This window comes from Meleagris gallopavo, chromosome Z (assembly GCF_000146605.3).
Source record: "Meleagris gallopavo isolate NT-WF06-2002-E0010 breed Aviagen turkey brand Nicholas breeding stock chromosome Z, Turkey_5.1, whole genome shotgun sequence".
Lineage (NCBI taxonomy): Eukaryota > Metazoa > Chordata > Aves > Galliformes > Phasianidae > Meleagris > Meleagris gallopavo.
Window position 1 is genome coordinate 59,121,187 of NC_015041.2, and position 16,915 is coordinate 59,138,101.

Here is a 16,915-nt window from a genome sequence, read left to right on the forward strand (position 1 = left end):
AGAATGAGTATAAACCAAGGAAGTTGAAAGAAGATATGATAAGGAATTCAAGGAAAGGGAAATTCAAGGGAAAATAAAGAATTTTGCTTGTTAGAAAAAGCATAAGGACACCCCAGCATGGTGAGATAATACAAGCAGGACTGTGTCAAGATAAGATAAAATAACTTATTTTGGGAATAAAAACAGTCAGTTAATACAAAGTCCCTGTAAAATGAAGCAAAAGAAGAGAGCTGTGATACTAAGGCTTGAGCAACAACTCAAATCTATGAATATTCTTTATGGAGAAATACTTCTTACTACAAATGAACAAAAAAACCCAACCAAACCAAACAAAAAAAAACAACAACCATGCACTATGAGATGTACAGGATCAGAACAGAACAGGAGAACCCTACACAAATACTAGTCAGCATCCTAACTAAAATCAAAACAAAAACTGGTATGTAAATATGTGGTGCTCAGGGACATGATTTAGCAGAAGATTGTTAGGGTAATATGGTTAGGTTGTGTTTGGACTTGATGATCTTCAAGGTCTTTTCCAACCTAAGCTATTCTATGATTCTATGATTTTACAAAATCAATGCTTTGTAATACTATCATAGAGTTTCTGCACTTGCTTGGATTGAAAGAAATCTGTCTGCAAATACAGGTAATGAAATGAGTATTAAAACTAATCTAGGACAAGGAGAAAATAAATACAACAAACCCCTGAACCCAGCAGAAGCTGGTAAAAGTGTTTTCTTTGTTACCTAGTTGACGCCAAAGGATTATAAAACATTACTCCTCATTAAGGCAAGGGGAGCCTGTATCTAGTGGCTCCAGTGGTTATTACAATAAGAGAAAGCTTCCTGAGGCTATGCAGTGATTTCAGTCAGACACTGTGCAGGCACAAAGCACTGCCCACAGGGATCTAGCTGTGAGATGGGACTTGACAAGTACGTCAACAGCAACAGCACCTGCCAACACCACCATTCGCCACTCTTAGTCAGTGTCACCTTCATGACTGATCAGAGACCTCTGACTTCAGGTTTCTGCACATCCTCTCTGGACTGCTGTTCATTTTTCTACAGAATCCTCCCTTGAGATTTGGATTCTGAAATTCAGCTATCTGTCTTCCGAGTTTGGCTCTGCCTGGGATCTTCCAGTACCCACTGCTAGTGGAAAAACTCTTTCCTAGAAGATGAGGAAACTGAAAACTTCAGGAACACTCACAGCCCTCATGAGTATAAAAGACGATGGACAAAATGCTCATTGTTTCTAGACACATTATTACTTTCATTTCAAGAAGGAAAACTAAATGCACAAAGATCGTTTAATAAACTCAAACATTTTTCAATGTGTCATTATCATTTGCACTCATTTGCATGTGGAAATATCGCAAAAAGGAAACATCACTCCCATTTTTAAGAAGGGTAGAAAGGAAGACCTGGAAATTACAGGCCAGTGAGCCTCATATCTGTACCCGGGAAGATCACTCATCATCCTAGAATCTATGTTAAGGGACATGTGAAAAGAGAAAGTGATCCAAGCCAGCATGTCTTCACCAAGAATAGATTGTGCTTGACCAGTCAGGTGGCCCTCTACACTGGAGCGATGGCATCAGTCAACAAATGAAGAACAACTGGTGTCATCTACCTGGACTTCTGCAAGGCCTTTCATATAGTCCCACATCACATTCTTTTCTCTCAGTTGGAGAGATATGAAGAACAGCTCCACTTAGTATCTTTCTTGAATTTTTGATCACAGAATCATAGAATCCTCATAGTTGGAAGGGATCTTTAAAGGTCATCTAGTCCAGCTTCCCTGCAATGAACAGGCACATGCACAGCTACATCAGGTTGTTCAGAGCCTGGTCCAGCCTGGTCTTGAAAGTCTCCAGGGATGGGGCATCAACCACATCCCTGGACAACCTGTTCTAGTGCCTCACCATTCTCACTGTAAATGATTTCTTCCTTCTATCTAAATCTCAGTCTGCTCTTTTCAAGTTTGAAGCCATTTCCCTTCTTCTGTCAAAAGAGACCCTGATAAAGAGTCTGTCCCCTTCTTTCCTGTAGCTCCCCTTTAGATACTGAAAGGCCACTATCAGGACACCTCACAGCCTTCTCTTCTCCAGGCTGAACAGCCCCAGATGTCTCATAATGTTCTCATTGGAGAGCTGTTCCATCTCCTGGATCATTTTTGTGTCCCTCCTCTGGATGGGCTCCATCAAGTAAATGTCTCTCCTGTGCTGAGGACTTCACATCTGGATGCAGTACTCCAGTGAGGTCCCACCTGCAGGATCACCTCTCTCGTTCCGCTTGCTATGCTCCTTTTAATGCAGCCCAGGATACAATTGGATCTCTGGGCTGCAGAGGGCACATTTTTGGCTCACATCCAGCTTACCATTCTCCAGTACACCCAGGGTTGTGCTCAATCATTCAATCCCCTAGCTTATATCAGTAGTGGAGACCGCCTTGACCCAGGTGCAAGACCTTGTACTTGGATTTATTGAACCTCATGAGGTCCTCTTGGGCCCACTGCTCACACCTAAGTTCCTCTGTATGGCATCCTTGACACTCGACTGCACCCTACAGCTTGGTGTCATTTGCAAACTTGCTGACGGTGCACTCAATCCCACTGTCAGTGTCACTGATGAAAGTATAAAAGAGTATCAGTCCCACCACAGAGCTCTATGTGTCATCAGCTGTCACTGTTCTCTAAACATTGAGCATTGACCACCGCTCTCTGAATTCAATCCTGCAGCCAGTTCTTTGTCCATCAAACAGTCTACCCATCAAATTCATATTTTTCCAATTTGGAGAGAAGAATGTTGTGGGGTATCATGTCAAAGGCCTTACCAATGTCCAGATAGGTGACATCAGTGGTTCTTCCCTTACCTACTGATGCAATTACACTATCATAGGAGGTAATTATGGTGGTCAGTCAAGACTTGCTCTTGGTGAAGCCATGGTGGTTTTCCTGTATCACCTCCCTATATTCCATCTGCCTTAGCATAGCTTCCAGGAGGATCTGTTCCATGATATTCCCTGGCACAGAGGTGTGACTAACAGGTTGGTAGTTTCTGGAGTCATCCTTTTTACCCTTCTTAAAAATGCATGAGATGTTGCCTTTTTTCCAGTCATCAGGGACTTCACCTTATTGCATGACTTCAAATAGCATCAGGAATGGCTTGGTAACTACATCAGCTATTTCCTTGGGACTCTGGGATCCATAGACGTGTGAATATTTGGGTTCCTCAGGTGGTCATGAAGCTGATCTTTGCTTACAGCAGGAGTGACATTGCTTCACCAATTCCCTCCTTCCAAACCAAACATTTGAGAGCTTTGTGATAAGCAGTTATCAGAGAAGACCAAGGCAAAAAAAAATTGTTGAGTACCTCAGTCTTCTCCTCGTCTGTTGTTTCCAGCTTGCCTCTGTCACTCACTAGGAGGGCTGTGACACATCTCTGGGCTTTCCTTTTCTGGTTGAGGTACCTGTAAAAGTCTTTCTTGTTCTTCTCATCTCTTGTCAAGCTCGGTTCAAGCTGGGCCTTGGCTTTCCTGATCCCATCCCTAGATTGCCTAGCAGTTTCCTAATACTCTTCCGTGGTACCTGTCCCTGTTTCCACTGCCCGTGCATTTTCTTCTTGCTCTTGAGTTTGACCCACAGGTCCTGCTTCAGCCATGCTGGTCTTATGCCTTCCTTTCCCGACCTCCTACACCTGGGGATGGGAGAGCTCTTGTGCCCTGAGGAAAGCTTCCTTGAAGATCTGCCGGCTCTGCTAGACAGGAAGAGCTACCATTAAATAAATACACCAAGTGTGAACCTGTACCAATTTTCTGTTATATTACTTTTACTACTGCAGCTAAAAAGCCAATGGTAATTTCAGGTATGTTGTGGTTCTCTTTGTAAAGGCAATGCAAGCTTCTACTGACACAGCTAAGTGAGCAAGCCTCTTCCAGCTTGCACGCTAGCAATATTGATGATGATCCTTCATCAGTTAGCCAGAATTAGAAACTGGCAAAAGGATTATTTTTTCATGTTTTTGTCTGCTATGTTTAATGGAGATACGTCCACCAAAGAGGTTAAGAAATTTTTCCAGGTTCCTTCTTAATCTGTATCGTACATGCAAAACTTTTTCAGTGTTGATCGCATCTAAAAACAGGCAGTCTTCACATGTGGCTATTTTTATTTTAATTACATTTCTGTACTGAAGCAGTGGTGAGGCTGGTGCACTGTACTCGTGTTGTAGATTCTGCAGACTACATTATGTATATATCATACTTAAAAGAAGAGAAAATGGTAAGAGCAATATGTAGCTCATAACCTTCATTGTACCACGTCTCAAAATAGTTTGATAAATGGAGAACACTGATTATAACAGCAGACCAAAATGCAGATGGCTAGAAAAATGTTTGACTAAGTCAAGTGTCAAATGTAATTTCCTATTTCTGTTTAATGTCTAACTGATGGTACACCTTTTAGACATTTTTGTTTTTAAGAAAGCCAGCAAAACCAATATCAAACAAAACAAAAAGCCATGGTGAAGCTATCATCTTAATCTTCAAAGCGAAGCTTTTTAATAAGACCGCAATAAATTAGCAGTGAGTATATCTACCATGAAAACAAAGCTGAACAAAAAGAAAACATTCACTAAATAACATCAGCATCAATAAGATGCAGCCTCCCCCTTTTACATTCACATACATAGTCATGCAAAGAACTAAAGGGCCGATGTGAACAAGAAGATTAATTAAAAATACTCCAGCTACATCCTTCCTTAATATCATATGCCAGAACTAGTTTCAGACAAGGCTAAATCACCCGTGTCAAGCAGAAAATCTGTTTTTTTTTATTTTTATTCTCCAGTGTCTTTAAAAATGAGGTACTCTTAATTCTACCTAACATTCTTCTATATGATTACATATTACTGTCTTTGCAGATCAGACTATACACAAAATACTACATCTAGTGGTGAGTAATAGTGTGGTTTTCCATGTTAGTTTTCTTCAGAAAGCTGCAATTAGCTGTTGTTGTACTAAGGATGGATATTGACAAGAGGATGGGTAAGGAGTAAGACAGAAGGGATATTCAGAAAGGATGAAAAAAAGCACTAAAGGAGTGACTAGATTTCAGCATTTATTATGATATCAGTAGAAGGGTACTGGTATTTCAAAGCAAGTACAAATGGGTATCTCTGTTTCAGTGAGACTATGCAAAGCTGGCATTCAAGATAGCCTACAAGGTGGAGGCTAAGGAAAAGAAAGGAAAAACTGTGGCACCATCAGTTGTAAAAACAAGTTTTACAGACCTTGAAGAGATGCCAGCATCTTCAAAGGGCTTATACAGGAAATAGTCATCAGGGCTGCCCCTGCTGTCTTGTGCCTACTGCTCCATAGAGCTGATTACAGAAATAGGGGTATGCACAAGGTTTGCTGTAACCAAGAGAAGGCTTTTTCATCTCACAATTTATTTTCTGTAACTTTCGGTTTGTAATTCTGATATCTAGAAAGAATGGAGCATCATCCTGCATATCTGCTCATAGTGTACTGTTTTGTTACTATGTATAATAACATAGTAATTGTATAATATAGTAATATTCTTCCCTCACCTTCATGTTTCTACTACTTTTGCCTCCAAACGTTCCTAAATCTTTGTTTAAATCTTGTATTTTGGCGCCTAATTTAGGTTTTGAATTAGCAGAGAGAACTGTTAGCCAGTTTTGTCTCTACTCACCCTATCTCTTTGTCCAAGAGATAGAGACATTCAGCTTTTTATTGAAAGGAAGACAGAGATAGCTGAGGGACACAGCAAAGAAGCAGTTTTCACACTTTCATCCCTTAGTGACTGTGCATTTTGTAAGGATAAGAATATCTTACTTTCAATGTCACGTTGGAGGATCAGCACAAAGCACCATTCCCAAGAACAAAAGCACACCTGTTTATCCTAGCACTTTTCACACAGATAACTGAGCTTCAACAGCTTTATTCAAAGCATTCCTACAACGTCTGTAAAAAAAATCTCAAACAGTACCAGCACTGGAAACACACACTGAACAATTGCACTGTACACACCTCTGGCAAAGGAAGAGAGACTGTCTAGGGTGTTCTGCTAAAAGATATTACTAAAACTGGTCCAGTTCCCTTCTGGGAAGTCAGTGAGAGTTAGACAAAACAGGAGGAGTAAGAATTTGCATCAAGACACTCCTATTTCTGTTCTGTATCAAGGTCATATTAGCAGGAATCAACAAGGGTACTCACTACACATAATTTTTTACTTTGCTCACAGTCTTCCAAGGGGAAGTGAAGTACAGACTACCTTGACACTTCCATCTGCTTGAATTAATTTCATATATAAAGAAACAGAGGTGAGCTACATGTTCAGTCCTGTTGACGTAACGCATGTGGGAGGTACCACTGAGATCAATAAGACTGTTTGACAGAATATGAGGAAAATAGAATTTCACCTGTAGAACAAAAGGCATGAAAATACTAACTTTTAAAAACAGATTTTGTGTGAGTGTGTGTGAAGCTTGCTCTTGTGGTGTGTTAAGTGAGTGGGTGGGCAGCAAGAAATTACCAACTTTGGATGAGCTGTGAATCTAGACTGCCCTCATTGTATCTATGACTGTTCTATTATCCACAGGACTACTACTTCTGAATGGGTGCCCTTACCGGATTTCTATTTTAGAGGGCTCATAAGTATAAGCCGAGTGAAACACAACAGCAGTAGGGATGCTCTCTAAACATACTAGATATTTCTTAGGCATGTCTACAAAAAATATAAGAATGTGGTCAATTAACTTGGTTCTGACACAATAGCCCTTTAAAGATTTCTAAAAAACAATAAAATTAATCACTGCTACAACTGACTATATCTTTTATTAAAGCTGTGATACCAGAAATACGCCACTAAACACATATGAAGATCTAGTAAAGTACCCTCAGCTCAGAAATGAATACTTTGTAATTCTGACCAAGTATCTCACAGAATTTGGATTCAACTCTTGAGTCTTTGCAAAAGTCCTGCAGAATTGGGCATTAATGCTCAAAGCACTGCCCTGACAGGAAGGTGGACTAAAATGACTCCACCCAGTGAATTATATAAATACAGTTTGTATCTACAGCAGAATACAGTTGGCCACTGCTTTGTACTATATATTTCCTTCAGAAAGCAAAAGACATAATTAAGTGTGCTACAGATCATGCTTATAATGTTAAGATTTCATGCTGTGGTCAAATTATATGTGTACTTAAAAATAATGGAACATGCCTGCTCACAAGTTTCTCCTACTATGAGTTTTCAGGAAGAAAGAACACCAAAAAATACTAAAATAAATATGTGGAGACATTAGAGCAACTGCTTGAACTAAGTTTTTCAATCTTCATACAGTCTCCTGAAAAAAGCAGAAGTGAAAATCAAAAAAGGGTAATGGCTAATCCTTTCACTAGCCCTACACTTAAGAATTGTAAGATTTTGTATCTTAAGTATAATAAAACTGAGTCAATCAAGCAATGATCTGAACAAGAGGGTTGAGAGCACCCTCAGTAAGTTTACAGATAATACCAAGTTGGGCAGCTGTATTCATCTGCTTGAGAGTAGAAAAGCTCTGCAGTGGGATCTGGGCAGATTGGATCGATGAGTTAAGTCCAACCATATGACATCCAGTTCATGGCTCAGTTCTGGATCCTGCAGTTGGGTCACTACAACTCCATGCAGCATTACAGGCTCAGGAAAGAACAGCAGAAAAGCTGTCCAGTCAAAAAAGGCCTGGAAGTGTTAATTGACACTCAGGTGAACATGCGCCAGCAGTGTGCATGTGTGGCTGAGAAAACCAATGGCTCCTGGCTTGTATCAGAAATAGCATAGTCAGTAGATCCAGTGAGGTGATTGTCACTCTGTACTGGTGAGGCTGCAACTGAAGTGCTGTGTTCAGTTTTGGGCCACTCAGTACAAAAAAGACACTGAGTTGCTTAGTTGGGTGCAGAGAAGAGCAACAAAGCTGGTGAAGAGACTAAAAAGCAACATATATGAGGAGTGGCTGAGGGAACTGGAGTTGTTTGGTCTGGAGAAGAGATGGCTGAAGGGAGATCTCATTGCTCTCTACAACTAACTGAAAAAAGGTTGCAAAAATCAGTGAGTGCATCAGTCTTCTCTCAGCTGATAAGTGATAGGATGTGAAGAAACAGCCTTAAGTTGCAGCAGAACAGATTTAGGGTGGATATCAGGAAGCATTTCTTCAAAGAGAGAGTGTCAAGCATTGGAACAGGAAGTGGCAGTCTTCCATTACCAGAGATATTCAAGAGATGTGTGGACATGATGCTAAGGGACTTGGTTTAGAGGCTAGACTGATGGTTAGACTTGGCGATCGTGAAGGTCTTTTCCAAACAAAAAGATTCTGTGTTTCTATAGCTTTAATTTCCATCGCTGTCCATGAGAAGATTTCGCCACAGCAGCACAGACAGAGTTGATTTGTCATTCCTCACAACTCACGGGGAGATAACTGAATAAGGAAGAACCAGAGAAGTGGAAAAGCACTTTCCTAAAACAAGTGCCAAGTCTGTGTTGAACAGTTTATCCCCTGCCAGACTGCCAACTTCTTTCCAGCTCTGTAAGGTCAAGACTTCTTACGACTGGACTTCAGCGGAGCTGACAGAAGCAATTTCCTTTAAGAAGGGAAGTACCTCTTTTGTATTATTTTCTAGTTGTGCCCAGAAAGCAAAAGCATTCCATCTCTCATACTTCTTTTGTAATTTTACTGTTCATTTGACAGCTACTAAAAGAAATCAAAATACAGAAATTAACTGAAAATTCTAAACTCTGTTCTGTTTAGTGTACAGCACAAAGCCTAGGACCAAAGCTCTAGGTTTAACGCTAGCAGTTATCAGCAGCAAATGTTACCAGCAGAAATTAAATGCTCTTCCAATGGAAGAAGCAAAAGACTGGGTACAGAATTACCAGTCATGGTCTCTGTTCTTGAGCATTACACAGACATTTGGAGCATGATTCAATAAAAGACACAAATACTCAAAAGTTGCATTATGCAGCAGTTGAACCAGTTTTTGGGTAGCTGGCTAAAGCTTGAATCTGAAGTCTTTTTAGACCCACACAAGTGCAAGTGGAAAAATGTCTTTGTGAGTGCACTCTCAGAAACTGTACACCCACTCAAAACTGTTTGTGGCCAAATCATCACCATAAACAAATAAATGTCAGTGTGAACTGTTCAACAATCACCAAAATAGTATTTGGTTCCAAATAATTCCAAATGTCTGCAGAAGAGTAGCCAAGTAATAGATATTGCATGTAAAAAGCAACATTGTGCAGTTACAGATGTTTCTTATTCCAGATGTCCAGATATCTAACATCTAGCAGATGTTCCCATAGCTAAGACTTTTCATCCACTAATATGTATATTGGTACATTTGGTTACTTACAAAGTTCAGGTGAGATAATGCTTATGCATCTGTTATTAAAGAAATTCTACAGATCTGGAAATTATAGTTTGTGAAGCGCAATTTGGGAGTGAACTCTAAAATCACACTGCGGCATCTAGTAAGACAACCAACTAACAAAGAACATATGTAAAAGAAATGAGTCATAAGAATGATAGGACACAAGATCCATCAAAGACTGCAAGGGGACAACACAGACACAAAAAATCTTGTAGTAAGAAAAGTGAAACATAAGCATGCTAGAGCTTTACAGTAAAGAGGTTTTTCAATTTAGTAGATAATTACTCATTGAAAGTTTGGTCCACTAATGGAATAGAATACTGTAAGCCTATATGCAGATCTGAAAGAATATTGAGGAAATTTTTTTTTATGGAGAAAAAAGTTGTTGTATAGTAATGATATTCCAATACAACAATTAACAGCAAACTGACCAACTCAGAAGTTTTGCTTCATCAGCACTTTCAAGTGCATTATAAATAAATGTATAAGCTATCTGCTATAGAGTACTACTATGTAAAGTGGAATAGAAAGGCAATAGAGATGGTAAGGAATCTACTACATGAGTTATGTCAAGCTGTAACAGAAAGGCAATTCAAAGAGGTAAATCTATTCCACTTGAGCAGAGCTCTTGATAAGTAGAAGTACAAAGACTTTTTTTCTAGAAAAGATGTGGTCATTTCTCCATTATTTAGCAGAGCAGTGGCGTCAGTTATAAAAGGGTGCACGACTTTGTGGAAAACTACACAAAAGACAGAGGACAGCACTTTGCACACTAAGTGGCAAATCTGCATACAATTTACTTGTACCTTTACCAATCTGAATAGGTCCCGCATCAGAACTATTGGTCATAGAACATCAAGATGTAAATATGATAAATAATTCCCTGTCCTGAAAAGTGGACAGCTAAAACTGGTAAGACAGGATAATAATAATAACACACAAAACAACAAGAAAAAAATACATGTTTCTTTTTGGTCAACAACTAAATCGGCTAAGAAACTCTAGGCCAAATGGTTTTCAATATTAGGTGTTAAATTGGTATTATCAGAATTATTAAAGCATCAAGATTTTCTTGCATTTATTATTGTTATATTGTGACAGTACGTACTGTTAAATGTGACGTAAATCACGATGCCAAAATGCATCATTGAAGAAATGCATATTGAAGAAATAAAACAGACTATATGAAACTGAATTTTTGTGTTATTCAAAGGGTTTGGAGATTTTTTTTTTTTAATACAGGAAACTCACATACACACAGGGAAGAAAAAAAAAGAGTATTTCATCCGAACAGCACAATAAAAATGTAATGAGAAACACTGGATGATATTTACTGACCATTTTGAGGTATGTATTCTAAATTAGATTGAGAGCAGGGCACAATCTTACATGCATCTACAGAATAGCCACTAGATTTGCAATGACTCATTACACATACACCCGAGATTCATGCTTGTTGATTCCTGAGAGAAGGGCAGCAAAAATGACTAAGAATGAGATCTCTGCTGCCATACTCACTACGTGGATCCTAGACAATTTTATTTTTCTCATAAGATGAGGATTATCTCAGAACAGGCAGGTGCAGCAGGTTCTGTTCAGTTCTATTTTATCAGCAAAGAAAACTAGTTATCTACAGAGGTGAAACAGCAAGTCCCACATTTTGTCTGAGTCTCCCACTTGTCTCCTGACCTGTGTGATTAAAATGGCTCCCTCCAAGCTTAAAACTGGATTTGGGTTGGCATTCCAAGGGTTCCCCATGAACTGTCCAATGCCCAATGCTTACTTTAATAACAGAATTTATTTATTGCTCTGGGAGGTGGAATTTTGCAGCTCCAGGTGGTTCTAATAACATGCTAATCTTCTAGCATAATTTTATATATCCAAACTTGCTAGATCTTGCTTTAGAGATTAATCTTTGGTAACAACAAATACAAATGATATTCTTTTCTGCTACTGCTATCTATCATGTACCATCTCCCAGTGCTAGCACTCAGACCTGCAAAAATCATCTCTTACTTTCTTCACATGATCTTTTGTCCTGACTCAGATCTTGCTAGAGCATTCCAGCAGTTCAGGACTCGGTATCTGCAGTACATTGCACTTACGGCTCACAAGTTAGCTACGTTGTTTTCATCACTCATGATTTAGTTGCTTTGGTCTCTTAGCAATTCCATGAGATATACAAATACTATTTTGCCAGCTGTCAACAAATGTTGTTTAGGTTCACTACTGTCTAAGAATGGTTCCATATTGAAAACAGGATATGAACCAAAACAGAGTGGCTATCAAATCTTAACTAGAAAATCATTTTCCACATGAATATATTTCAGACTTTCTTGTGCAGCAGTTTTAATTAAATTCCTCAGTAGAAACCTAATATGTGACTACTGAAATAGTACATATAGTTTAACACATTTATTTTTTACAGTTGCTAGCTGAACAGAAATTTGTCAAGTTCATCTCTCAGGAAAAAATAAATGTAAAATCCTTTTAAACCATGGCCACACAAAGGCATTCCAGCTTGACTTAAATTTGGCATTCTGATAAACACAGCTTTTAATAGCCTGGAAAAAAACATTTCTCCTTTTTGTGCAGTCAGTAAGAGCCCGCTAAGATTCTGCACCTAGTTTCTGTACTGCATCAGTCTCCTGTGTAAAGGACAGGAATGTAAACCACAACATCTAATTGCCACTTGGGTCCATTCAGCAGAATTAGTTCACTTGGAGGAAGTGCCTTGCTCAGCATCTCCCCTGAATCCAGCCAAACTCAGAGATGCAGCTTGTAATGCAGTGTACTGCAGGGACGATGAACACAACCAGGAGCAAACAGCCATATGGCCGTTGAAAGTTGATGTCAAGGTTGGTAGGTTTAAGTTCATGGCTACTTTCTCCATATGTCTGCTGTCTGCATTGCTGAAAATTATCCTCACTTTGGCCATCAGGACTGAGCCCAGCAGAAAGCAGAGAAGGAGGTTACTTTTTTAAACTGAGTTTGAGGAATGACCTTAATTAAGTACATGGGTTAAAACAGCAGAGGACACAACAAATTACAACGAGTTGTTGGGCTTAACTGGGACTATTACTTCTTGAACCATGGTTGTTGGTAAAGTTCATGCACTGCCGTTAAGAGGAAACTATATGTCCTAGTGATGGGTAATAAAACTATTTATTTATTTTCCCCTAACAAATTAAACAAAGAGAATCTCAATAAAGTTGTATTGAATTTGCAGAAACAGCACATCTGAGTACATACAGCATTATACAGAGAACTGAAAAAGTTTAGTATGAGAATTTCATGAAAGACAGTGATGCAAAAAATTATTTTAGGTAAATGGAATCTAAACAGAATGGAGAATGAGATATTTTCTCACTGCATTAAATACAAGTTAGAGGATCTTTTACCTGCCAAAAACAAAAAATATAAAAAAACCCAAATTCTTAAAACCATATAGTAATGAGTGCGTTCCTATGAATTAGAACTGATTCAGCACTCACTTGACACACCTAGTTGGCACAATAAGAAATGTAGCAAAGATGTGTAAACTACTAATCTGTTGTGATGACAGTTCAGAAGATAACTATGAAAGCCAACATTTGACCTCAATTGTGTGTATTGCTTAAAATGACAACAGTAAATGTTAGAAAAGAGACAAACCTCATACTTTTTACTAGTTAGAGTGGCAAGAAAGGAATGAAGGTGATGCTAAATTGCTCATCATCACTGATAAAGTTAAGCATATTCTTTCTGAGATGGTCATTAACTTCTCTGTTACAAAATAAATACAATTTCTGGCTTACAGATGTATAAATTAAAACACGGAAATGTAAGCAGTCATGTCAGGTAAGACACAGACAAGAAAGAGGTTTGGAACCAAGAGTCTTACTTCTAATTTTGGTACTGAGTCAGTTTATAATTATGTTCTCTTCCTGGCTACAGCATATGAGAACTATTACTTGAAGACTACACAGTGATTTTGTGGCAAACATTAAAAACTGAACGAATCAGAAAAGAGAAAATGTTTTAGGTGTTCAGTATCATAAAAGAAAACCTTTCAAATAGGTGGGCTTAAATCAAGGAGAGTTTCATGCAATTAGTTCAAAAATATATAGCTAAAGAGCATGAAAATTCTGTTTATTAGGGATGTTGTAAGCAAGTATTACTGATATTCCTTTTGGCCTTATTAATAAGATATGAGTAAGATAAAATATGCAAGGTACTAGTTTGTTTGTTTGTTTTAATTTGAGATAAGTAACTTCAAAGAATTATTTTCCATAGAACATTGCACTGCTGAAAATAGGTAAACATAGGTTGTTGCCAGTTAGCTGATTTTATCTATCTAGTCATATTCATATACTGAGTAGAACAGCTATTGCACACTCAGGCTTTGATGCTATAAATTGGATCTATGCAGACAGACTGCTGCCATTGTTAGAAGTTGTATTTAACTAAATTATACTATACACTTTAACATAAACAAGACCATCATCCAGTTTATACGTATTTACAAAAGAGTCAGATGAAAAGCAATATATTCATTCAACATCATCACTCACTCCTTATTTGTAGACAGTACAATTCCACCAACTTCCCTGAAGTTACAATAAATATGAATTTGACATTTATCAGGAAGAGTGCAATTTACAGGAACAGGAAAGTAAGAGACACAACTGGCCAAGGAAGCAAGCAGGAAAAAAAAGGATGAGTGAAATTGCTGAACAAATAGAAAAAACAAGAAAACATACCAGTAAAAGCAGCCAAGAGAGGGTAGAAACTACTCCCAGTGCCTAATCTTAATTTCTAGAAGTGTTTTCTTTCACATCCTTTTTACATCTCTCTCCCTCTCCCCTTTGCTTCTTCCTTTCCATGATGAGAATGTTTAGTTTTTTCTTTCTTTCTTTTGTTCCCTGCATGTGATACAACCAGCTCACATGTCTTATCACAAAGGGTTTATTTTCTTTTTATACCATAGCAACCTATTAAAATTTCTATTGGCATTGTGAACAGCAGCTGGAAATGAATTAAAAAGCATTCATCAATGGCAGCATGGTCTAGATAATTACTGGTGAAACACATTCATTTCTTTTTTATGGTGTAGAGATCAATTACAAGAGAACACTCGTAATATTTCCAAATTACATTGTGTATTTCACTTGTAACGTGAGCCAAGGAATTAAACAGCAGGGCATTTTTCACAGCCTGACTTCCAGAGAGAAGATCTTTCAAAATTGGTCCTGTACCACTGGAATATATATGTGTAAACAATTGCTGATATATATGTATGTTATAAAACGTAAGCATATTCTAATGTGTACATACTAATACACTCTGATATATTGACCATGCTTGTAGATTCCAATGTATATAAACAAATACTATTAATATATATACTAGAATCTATTTCTGTGCTCTTTTATCATCCCAAGTGGTTCAGATATTACAGACTTTGAGTTTGATGTTAGGAATAATATTCAGTACTTCAAATGCATGTTCATGAAAGTACTTCTAATCTTACCTTAACAGCCATTATGCTGGGCAGGTTTGTTTTTTTCTTTTTTTGATGGCCATGGTTTGTCTTGCTCCTGTATTTCATGGGGAAATTGAAAAGCAAGTTTTTGAACATTTCTATATTGTTAAAAAAATCTGTTTTCAAGAATTACTTTTGAAAAATGACCAACTAAAACAAACAACACAGTCTTATCCTCATTTCTTCCACAGGCGACATTTAATTTTTATTTGAGTTTTAATTCTCTAAAATTGTTTAAATTCTTATTTGAACTGAACTAGGAAAAAAAAAAACCCAAAACTATTGTATTTCTATTCACCCATATTCAGACCAATTTAAAAAAAATAGCTTAAGATTATATGATCTTTGCTGCCTGACCTAGTACATTCAGCTCTCTGAAGTAGCAATAGTATTGAATGTTTTGTTCATGGAAGAGTGAAACTATGGAAACCATGGTGGTTTTGGATTGTAGTTTATATCAATGGTTTGTCATTTCAATGCATTTTGCAATGTACACTGTATTGCTTTCACTAGAAGGCAGATAAACAAAATCTAATCTAAGCTGGAAAGCATATAAAACTTTCTTTTAATTTCCACTTGAGATTACAATTTTTCCCAGGTTAGTGAATTCAGATGAGTTTGAAGTACTTATGAAGCTGTACTTTCAAACCAGAAAAATCTTGGAGACTCGTATCAAACTTCCCCCTTTCTACAAGTGACTTACTCTTGCTTCCTGCCCTATCAATCCATCCTTCATACTAAGGCAGAAAATCAGCACAGAGATCCACTTTTTGTCTTGCATTAGGGGACAAATCTAGCTTAAAAAATAAGTTAGTTTTTTTTTTATTAAAGGTCAGTTTCATACATAACACTGTGTACAGGCTGGCCACGCTAGCAGTTGTGCTTACAATCTACCACCATGCTTTGGGGTACAAAAAGTAGAAAAGGGATGATGAGTCTTGCCACTGTAGACTTCATAGCTTTCAAATAAATAAAAAAATCATCCTATTTATGGAATCATAAAATCATTAAGGTTGGAAAAGACCTCTAAGATCATCAAGTCCAACCATCAAATCAACCTCACCACGCCCACACACCATGTCCCTAAGTGCCACATGCACACATTTCTCAAACATCTCTAGGGACAGTGACTCCAGCACCTCCCTCTGCAGCCTTTTTCAATAACTCACCACTCTTTCTGAGAAGAAATTTTTTCTAATAACCAACCTTGACTCCCCACAGGACTTGTGCTACAGATCCTTCAGTTTTTCTGCCCTTCTCTGGACACGCTCCATTGCCAAGATCGACAAGACTCTCAGCCTACAGCTGTTGGTCAAACCCAGACCAATACTTTGGCATATGCATTCCACCATCTCCAAATCACCCACTCTCTTGGGCACTCTGCTGCGGGCAGGAACCAAGTCAAATTCTTTGCAGCTTCTCATCCTGCAGTGGGTGCAGGTAACAGGACACAAGTATCACTTCTTAGAAAGCGCTCACAGCTCACTCCCACTGCTGTCATCACTTAGCGAGAAAAGGTTGCAGACCAGAAGCCTCAGTGACGGACTGCTTCTTGCATTGCATGAACTCCAGGAGATGCAAATATTTAGCAAATCCCATTGCTTCTCATGAACGATGCTGTCACACATTCTGTCTGCGTGAGGCACTGAACGTGAAACAACGAAAGCTTTTTCCCCACTTTGTGTCAGAGGATTCAGACTGTAAGGGCACCAAGTCTGTCAGGCAGGCACTGACACCACACACAAGGTTTGCACTGAAGCAGTCTTTCCTGTCACTCACACCAAGAGAGATGCGAGCAGCCTCCACACCACACGCACTTCTGCGGGGACACACAGGACAAAGAGCTCTACGGGAGCACAGCAGCCGGCCTCCACGCCCCGCTGCCGGCTGTGGGAGGCACAGGGCTCGGGCTGCGCCAGGAACCGCCTTGTGACGGGACCCTTCTGGCTGGGGCTGCGTT